A 9698-nucleotide genomic window follows, 5' to 3' on the forward strand; every position below is an offset into this window, starting at 1 on the left:
ACAGGGTTCTAGCATCTAATCACAAGTGGAGAGAGATAAATACAGGTGTAAATGGGGTCCAAAATGTTTTGTGATCAAATCTCTCACATCACATTCAGAGGTAGTGGAAAACGCATGTGACTACATCGCATTTTTTAGTGTAAACTCTAATCCGTTCTGAGGCGTCAGGGAAGCAGTGAAGGACCGCCTACTCACCTGTCAATCATACATATAACAAGGATTTTCAACATGAAATGAAAATTCATGTGAACAATTCCTCCATGCATGTTGTATTTTTTTAATTATTTTTGACCTCATAATCTTTAATCAAAATGTGAATGAATCTTTGGGCGAAATTAAAGACTTCTCTATGGTGGCGTATGCAGGACTTCCCCAATCATTCCGTCTGCATAAACGCTGTCCCTCTCTTGCAATCGACCACAAGCTCACATTCAGATCTGCCTACATCCAACCAACAACAAATGATTCACTCAAATGTACGTCACACAATATGGATAACAAGATCTGTTGCAATTTACATTTTGTCATGACTTTAAGCGTTGCCAAATACAATATGACGACATGTCAGTAACATCATGCCACGATGCTTCTTGCTTGTCATATGACAACATCAAGTTGTCATAATGACAAGCACCACTGAGGTTTGACGTTAATGATGTGACACAATAATTGAATATAGGTTCTGTATACATGTGTTGATCAATGATTTGATTCGATAGTCAATGGCTCCTAAAATATTTGTTTCCATTTTAAGCTCTTTGGAAATATGTGCCTGTGACAACATTTCCGCTGATTTATTTTTTGTTGCTTCTACCATGTTTCGCGGTTTTATTCTCAATGATTTTTGAAAAAAGCATACCACCAACACTAAACCCTTTTATCGTGTTTCACAGGACTGTTATCGAGTGATCTGCATTGTAAATGCAATGCTGTACCAGTCGAGATACTGAGCAAGTTTACTACATCAGAAAAGCGATATGGATCAAGTTATGTGATGCAAATATCAAAATGAATTGGTTTGCAAATCAGGCACTATGGTAAGAGTATTTTGATGTCATAACATAGCATTGTGCAAGGAACTAAGTCTTTATTAATCAATAATCATGATTTGTGTGAAAGAATAACAAGTTATTGGTGTTTATTTCAGTGAAACTGCAGTGAACTGCGAGTACTGGAGTTCTGCAAAAATGTATGGTAGGCATGCATAGGTTGAAAATGTACAAAGCCTTAAACCTAAATTAAACAACTGGACTCCTATTTGCAGCTTGAAACTTTTGGACTCCATTGACTGTTGTATAAACAGCTGAAACATTCTTTAAATATCATCTTTTGTGTCCTACAGAATAAAGATAATCAGAATGGGTGGACTATTCCCTTAAAATAACACAAAGCATTCTACACAAACATCACGTGTGTGCCGAGATTAAAACTCAAAATTATTTTCGGAACATGATACCAGGTGTGAACCACAACAGATGGCCAATCTGTGATCAAATAACCAAGACATACTTCAATACCAGGTGTAAACACAGACTCCATGAAGTATTAGATTTTTACGGGGCGAGACCGTGGACTGTCCTCCCTCAGATTTCAAATCACAGAAGTGCAGCTATAGGCAAGAAGGTTAGAGTGCAGAGAAGGACATTCATTTGCCTATTATGTTGCAGTACAATGCGGCCCAAGTCGTAAGTTCATGCATACCTGTGAGGGAGTGTACTTTAAGAGCTTGCCTGGATAGGTCTAACTTGAGACTTATTTTCCAGCAAAGGGTGAAACTAGGTTGACTTAGGCTCCACCCCTCCAATGTGTAAATTTCTTGTCCATCTGGCTCTACTCACCCATTGGCTGATACTGTCCGTGTCAATCACAGCAGAATTATGTAAGCAGTGTCTGCAGGTGGAGGTGTGTTCCTCTATTTCACTGGCACTCGAGCGTGTCATGTTAGCTTTGCCTGCATCTGTCACAAGCTCATTTGGGTTCATCAAACTCAACTCACTGTGATAGTTTGAACAGCGCAGCTACCAAGGAGAGGCAAGAATGGGCACTTCATAAGTGGCAGGTGTGTGTGTGTAATGCCGAACAAATGAGCAGACGCATAGTGCACTTGTGATTAGGCCATCCTCGGTGTCTTAATTACTGCTCATTAGCATTTAAAAGTAAGTGGTACTGGGGCCATCAAACAGAGATTTGCTTACCGAGTTATAGCACTGAGCAATTCACCACCGCACAAATCCCTCTGAAAAAAAAAAGCATTCACTGCATAATCAGAGCAGACAGCTTAGTCCCCAGGTTGCAAAGGGCAGCCCATACCGTTTGAAATGTATTACAACCACACAAAAAAGGGGAAACACTAATCCACTCGCTCTCCGAAACAATAGGATTTTCATTAAAAGCGCAAGGATTTCTTATTCATCCAAAAGCCTTGGAAATGTACACTAATAAGCATGAAAAGCAAACATGTGGCGGCAATGCTCTGCAGAACATGGTAACAACTGCAGCATGGTGACCCATGCAAATAATCCGCCTTGTTTATTTGAACATGCTCGTCTTTCAACATTCAACGGGAGAATTTTTCGCTCTGTAAATTTCATTTCGCACTAGGCTGTCTTCTTTCATTGCCTGTTTATGGCATGCAAATTCTAAAAGTGAATTAAATATCTTCAAAAACTGAATCAAAGGGAGATGTTTCCTATTTAAACAGCCCTTTGGGAGTTTCCAGATGGAATTTTTTGCTTCACATTAGCTGAAATGTCCTATAAGCACTAAATCTGCAAACAACTAGGCCTGTCGCAATAATCAATATATCGCACAATATATGTACATGACCTCAATAATTTTTTGTGATTGCAATATATCGCCCATTACGTTTACATGATAATAAATGTCACCAACATTTTACTCGATTGTGCTGTCATCTTGTATGTTTTCCGTGAATGAGGCGAAAGTGTTTCTCGGGCAGTTCCTTCATACACAGAGCGGTTATTGACAGGTGGAAAAAGGCGCCATTTGAGGCGTTATAGTGTTTTCCTGACAACTACTGACAGTTTGGAAGAATAAGCCCAAATGGACTCAATCCCGCAATCCCCTGTTCCAGTGCACATATAAATGTCAACGCAGAAAGACGAGTGTTAAAGCCGTTTCACTAGGGAAAATGTTTATTTACTATTTACTCAATTTTTTTATTTAGGATAATATATTTTTTACCCTTAATTTCCATGATCTAAAGAATTAAAAGGTTGTCAATTGAAAGTGTGTAGGTCTACTTGCATTATTATGCTGTTATATTAGGATTATATATATTCAGTGGCATAAAATAGTCTTAAAATGACAATAATATCGTTTATCGCAATTATTTCTGGGACGATAAATCGCGAAACAAAAAGTAGTTATCGTGACAGGCCAACACACAACTAAAGCATACATTGTATAGAATAGAATATGCTGCATTTGTCATATTAGCCATAAACCTGAGCACAATGAAGTCAATTTAAAAGCGAAACCTATACAATACGTTGCATGATAGTATAGTATAGTAGTATGTGCATTAACTGCTTTGCAAACCTGTGCAAATATCTAAAAATTAAATTAATAAATTAAAAACTAAATAAATAAAAAATGGCATGCATTCCAGTAGCCTATATTTCAGCATACAAGGAACAATACTATAAAGTATAGTAGTATAATATATACATAGCAAGCAACTGTCCAATACGCCATAGCCTGTGCACAATGAAGTCCATTTAAAATACTTTGCATAGTATAGTATAGTATAGTATAGTATAGTATAGTATAGTATAGTATAGTATAGTATGTGCATTAACTGCTGTGTAAACCTGTGCACAATTATCTAAAAATTGTATTAATAAATATAGTAGCTTATAGTAGTATACATAGCATTAGCAACTGTCCCATGAGCCATTAACCTATCCACAATCAGCTCATCTCAAAAGTCAATACAATGTGTTACATAGTATAGTGTAGCATATCATAGTATCCTGGTTTACAGTAAGGTCAAGGTAACTGTCATGTGTGCCATACACTGTAGCAAAGTAAACTCCATTCAAAATAATTAAGGCTATTTGCACAATATTGTACAGTAGTATGCAACTGTTTGTAAACTGCACAAACTCAAGGCTACATGTCGCATAGTAGCCTATATTAATAAACAGAACACACAGTACAGTATTGTATTGTATGTGACATCACACTGGCCCTAATGAAAGACCTACCTACTGTCTTAACCAACTGTTTACATAATCAGAGCTAAATTGCACCGTTTATTTAATAAAGCAACAAAACCCGGCAATGCATGTCGGTCACAATGCATAGAGCGCCCCGTCAGCCCTGCCAACCCATGAAATATACACAGCAACAGCTCATTATATAACCAGCCGGGATGAACCGAGTGACATCACGACGGGATACACTCAATGGGTGCGTCTCCAAACCTAGTAAGGCTGCCTACATAGACAGCAGTAGCCTATTCGAGTCCATTCAGAACGCGCCAAACAAACCACACTGCGTTCTAGGAAGCATATCGTATGATGCCCAAAAACGACGCTCACTGGGTATTAAAACGCCGCCGGTTTGTATTAAAACAGTGACAATGAAACGGAGACACATTTGTTGTACCCTACTACCAGCACGGGATGTTATCAACTAAAAAGACACTTGCATAAACCGCGTCGCTGAAGATTAAACGGTGCACGAGGGTTGAAATCGCAACTCTAGTACAGACTTACTAAAACTTCCGCGATGGTGTTTTCACATCAAAAGCCTTCTAGCAACAGTGTTGACTCAGCAGAAGTGCGCGCGGATACGGCGAGTGACAGTGTCTTTAAAAAGTACAGCTGACTGAACATTAATCCGCCGGTGAATTGATGTTTATAAGTCTATCTGGAGCGATGAAAGGAGGCGGGGTTGCGCAGTTACTCCAGCCCCGGCGAGAGCGCTCCCTTCTCGGGCTTACAGCTCGCAAGTAACCGCCCCGCTTCCCGTACGCTACTTCAAAGTAGTTATATAATTTTTAATCGAGATGACAAATAGCACATCTTGTGCATATCGCCCGGTCGAAAGCAGACAGGATGACACAATAATTAGTGCAAATGTCACAGTAAATATTTACAAGGGTTTTTAAATAAACGTCACACTCTGTTCCTCCTGCGTCTTTTAGTTCCCAGCCATTTTTCCCAGATCGCAAACAAACCCAAAAAGACAGTTGTGTGCTGGTTAAATAAATGCACGGACTTACTGTACGGTATAACGGGCAGGGAAGCGCGAGGCTCTCCGTGTTGCCAGGGCTCCGTGCGTTCTCGCGCACTACTGGTGGAATCGTCTCCCCTCCGCTCGTACAATGATGTCTGCTGCAGCCCGAGCTAATAGCTCTATCGCTCCGTGCCCCCACCTCCAGTGAGTGAGTGAGTGAGTGTGTTTGACGGAGGGAGTGAGTGTGTGGAGGCGTGCGTAAGAGTGTGTGTGAATGTGTAATCCAAATATGGAGCAGTTGGCCGGCCCAGTTAAAAAGAAGGGGTGGGAGGTTGTTCCATTAAAAAGTATAGAAAAACATAATGACGTTTCTGGCTCCATAAACAAATCGTATTTTAGAATAAAAAACCTTTTTAGAGTTTAATATTAGGCTACAGGTGAGTTAGTTTCTCTAATCTAAACGACGGAGCTGCATTCCGCTATTTAGTGGGCTACATCAACTCTGGAAAGTTGCACCAAATGTTCAATTCGCTCAGAACAGGGAACGGGAAATTGAAACGGAGTGGAGCTGAAGCAGAGTGATTATAGAATGAGCCATGAATCTCTGTCACTCCGCTCCTCCACTCAATTAAATTGATCCAGACCGGATTTTAGCCTGTGCATTATTATGCAAAGCTAGACGATTTGGCTTCTTTTGGAACTTTGCCAGCGTTAGGTATTAGAACAAAATGGACGATTTTTGTCTCAAATGTACGTTTTTCTCAAATTTCTTGATAACACAAATAGCACATCTTTGGAAGCTTGTTTCTGCCACAGAATAAAAAATAAAAAAGGTAATTGCAACTTTTTTTATCTTTTTTTCTCAGAATTGTGTGAGTTATAAAGTCAGAATTGCAAATTATAAAGTCAAAATTGCGAGATAAATTTGCAAGTCAGACTTTTTTTCTCGCAATTGCAAATTTCTCTCTCACAATTCTGAATTAGTTTCACACAATTGCGAATTATAAAGTCAGAATTGCCATATATTAAACTCGCAATTGTGAGAAAAAAAAGTTGCAATTATCTTTTAAATTGTTTTATTCCTTGGCAGAAACAAGCTTCCATACAAGTCTTATCTGTGGCCCTGTATTATTATATAAATAACTGATTTATCCGCATTATTTTTTTCCCCCAAACCAGTTCAGCCCGAACCTGCAGCCAATTTCAAGAAAAGTTCAGACTTCACGGATTCAGTTCAGCCTTCAGAAATATCATGAATGCATCTGATCACAACAAACGGTAATAGGCAATCTTTCATAACGTGCTACCGAAGCTATAGCCAATTACCATTTAAGTTGGCAGTAAATGGAAGTTGCGATAGTCTTTTCTTCCCTATTGTAATATCCGAATGAAACGGCTTTTCGAACAAGAAAAAAAAATGTAGGGTAGGACTTGATTTTATCCATCAGGAATTGATTGGATCGTTTCTCACAAGTTTCGGAAAGTTTTTTAAGAGTATGGGTCTGCGTGACGTCAACAAGGGAGGAATGTCCTTGTACGGGCTCTTCTCCCAGAACGGCGCGCGCGCGACCAGAGCGAGAGAGCAAATGCACGCCCATTAACGCGCTTTGCTCAGCTTTAGGGAAGCCGGCTGCGCTGCAGTCACAGGACTTCACGAAATCAACAATGTCACCAAAGATGTGTGTTTTTGGTTGTCAGGCCAAGACAACCCTGTACAGCTTCCCAAAGAACCCAGCGTTAATGGGACAGTGGATTGAGTTTGTTTTTCCGGAGCAGCAACAGAGTTGTGCAAGTGTTTTTGTTTGTTCCCTGCATTTCGGCGACTATCGTTTTATAAACAAGGCCCGTTCAACTCCGGATTTGTAGCTTGTCTAATGCTGAAAGATGGAGCGGTCCCAGCGATTAAGGTTCACGGTCGTGCGTTAGAAGAAGGCGGTGAGTAAAACTGCTTCAAATGTCTTTGTGTTGTTAACTATCGGCGTGTAAGTGCACCTCAAGTAAACAACACGACGTGCAAAACTGTTCCGCTTGCTACTGCTAACTTTAAGTCCTTATAAACCTGGTTTATGTCCTCATAAACTCCTCCCGCTCTGTTTTGTTCGGAAAAGACTCTGTACAGCGTATCTTTCTTTTATAAATATGATAAAACTAAAGACTTTTCGGAGATATGAAGGAATACTACTCTATAGGTCCTCAAGATTTACATGAGATTGACTGAAACTGAGTGTTTCACCCTCCCCTTTAAAGATTACGAGGGAACATGGATTTAAGAAAATGGAATGCATGGATAATATCATTTTAAATAAATACTGCAATATTCCATAAAATAAAAAAAACAAGAATTGACCATTTTGATTTTATGGTGACTTTAAGGTTAGGGTGATTCATAGATTTAAAATGCAGAAGTAAGCTATTTCCTGTGAATGCGCAGGACTTCCGATTCATTAGCAGCTAAATACTTAAAGTGTAGTAAACGATAACACTATTTTGCCACTAACCAGTGTTTTGATTACGATAATAAATTAAAACAAATTCCAGTTTACAACATCAAGAGACTAAATAACTGCAAAAATATCTGGAAGCAGCTGACACTGGAAGCCTTGCACGTTCAAGTTGAAATCAAGTGTGCCACACAAGTCCAGAAAAGTGAAGTCAAAACGTTTTGATCGCCCCCAGGTGGCTGGATGCAGTATAGCTCATAAACCCCTCCCTCTCCATGCAATCGAATGGGACGTGAGACAAACGAAACAATCAAATTACACTTCAAATAAATTTTTTGTTAGGTTTTTAGTTTGGTTTTAGTTATTTGATGCTATAAAAACGTGACGTCATGATCGACAACTGAGACAGTTTCTCTGAGCGAAGTAGTCACTGAGGAACCAACAACTTTTTTCAGGATTTTCGTTAGGAGATTGGAGCTTCAACTTTAGTTTCTACATTTCCATAAAGGTTTATTTCACACCGACATAATGAGTTATGCAGTAAAGTGTACTAATGGAGTCTGCGGGACCGTGGACAGGGCTCACTACTGCACAGACTCCAGCCATATTGGGACATTGGCAGCTTTTCTACAAGAGAGTGAAGGTGTGTCGTCCATCTTTTTTACACTCTATGTTTGGAATGGCCGAGCCCGTGGAAATACTCATGTAAATAGCCATATTAAACTAATTATCTGTTCTGCTTGAGTAGAACATTCTGTTTCAACCAGAAAACACCATTTTCATGAGTTATGCATGATTGTTGTTCATTTTGCTAAGACATACCTGTTTAAGTAACAATGGTAGTCTATAATATTTTCTTTGAAAATGTACTCTTGCAATTTAAACCCCATTATGGAGGTGAATAGAATTAGACTAAATGTTAAATGCATGCACTCACATACACAGACACATTGTGGTCAGCGTTTGGGAAGGGACTTTCCAGAAGAGTTTGCGCCTGTGTTTCTATGGAGACTATAACATACCCATCCTCCACCCTGGAATACATCAGCATATCAACACTATTATTTATAATATAAGAGTTTCAGCGCACAGCATTTGGTCAAGAAGTTTTGCATGTTCAAAACCTATAAATACAACATTTGAGAACATTGCCATGACAATCAGATCTTTAGGAATTACAACAGTGCTCATTATCAAAAAAGAGAGGGACAGATAACTCGGACATATCATATGTAACAAACCAATATGATTTTCTTTCTTCTGTGAAACACAAAAGGTAATTTTCTGAAGAATATGATGAATGCTCTTTTCAGTATAATGAAAGTGAACTGGGTTTATCAATTCAATTTGAGAGAGGAACAGACTGAAACTTATGTGGTTATTTACTGATAATCGTCTCTGAAGCACTGAAATGAACTAGAAAAATGGTGCATTATCACAAAATGACATTAAGTACATTAAAAACTGATGGTAAAATACTGGTGATGGATCTCAAAGGCCCTGTCCCAAAAGGAACCCTGAAGCCCAAAGTATACTTTGTCTGGTAGAGTATACATTTTTTTTACTGCACATGTGTCGAACCCGGCCATCCGCGGTTGAGTATACTTTGAAAGCACGATATCACGAGAGGCGCGCCCAAATGCGGAAATTGAAGTATACCGTCTTCTTTCAGGCAAACAAAATCAGAGTTGTATAAAAAAAAATATCCTGTCTCTTCCAAGCTTTATAATGGGAGTGAATAGTAAATGAGATTTTGAAGCCCAAAAAAGTGCATCCATCCATCATAAAAGTAATCCATACAACTCCAAGGGGTTAATAAAGGCCTTCTGAAGCAAAGCGATGCATTTTTGTAAGAAAAATATCCATATTTATAACTTCATAAACTAGAATCACTAGCTTTCATACGTGAGTCTAGTTCCGTCCGAAGAGTGAACTCTGACCCGGCACATGATATATTAACGAATCACGAATCCGGTCACGAATTAGAAGTCTAAACCGAGAATTTTTAAAGAGAAATGTCGGAGGAACTTGAGTTTGTTGTCCTGCCCTATT

General features: G+C 39.0%; 1 protein-coding gene across 1 annotated transcript in view; it reads right to left on the reverse strand.

Annotated features, from left to right (window-relative positions):
* atxn1a (ataxin 1a) overlaps positions 1 to 5415 on the reverse strand; it is a 121031-nt gene extending 115616 nt beyond the window's left edge. The window contains exon 1 of the mRNA XM_079829820.1: positions 5252 to 5415. The gene's annotated coding sequence lies outside the window, so the exon portion shown is untranslated. The remainder of the gene's footprint in view (positions 1 to 5251) is intronic.
* Positions 5416 to 9698: the final 4283 nt, after the last annotated feature.

The sequence above is a fragment of the Gobio gobio genome (genome assembly GCF_949357685.1).
Source record: "Gobio gobio genome assembly, chromosome: 11".
Lineage (NCBI taxonomy): Eukaryota > Metazoa > Chordata > Actinopteri > Cypriniformes > Gobionidae > Gobio > Gobio gobio.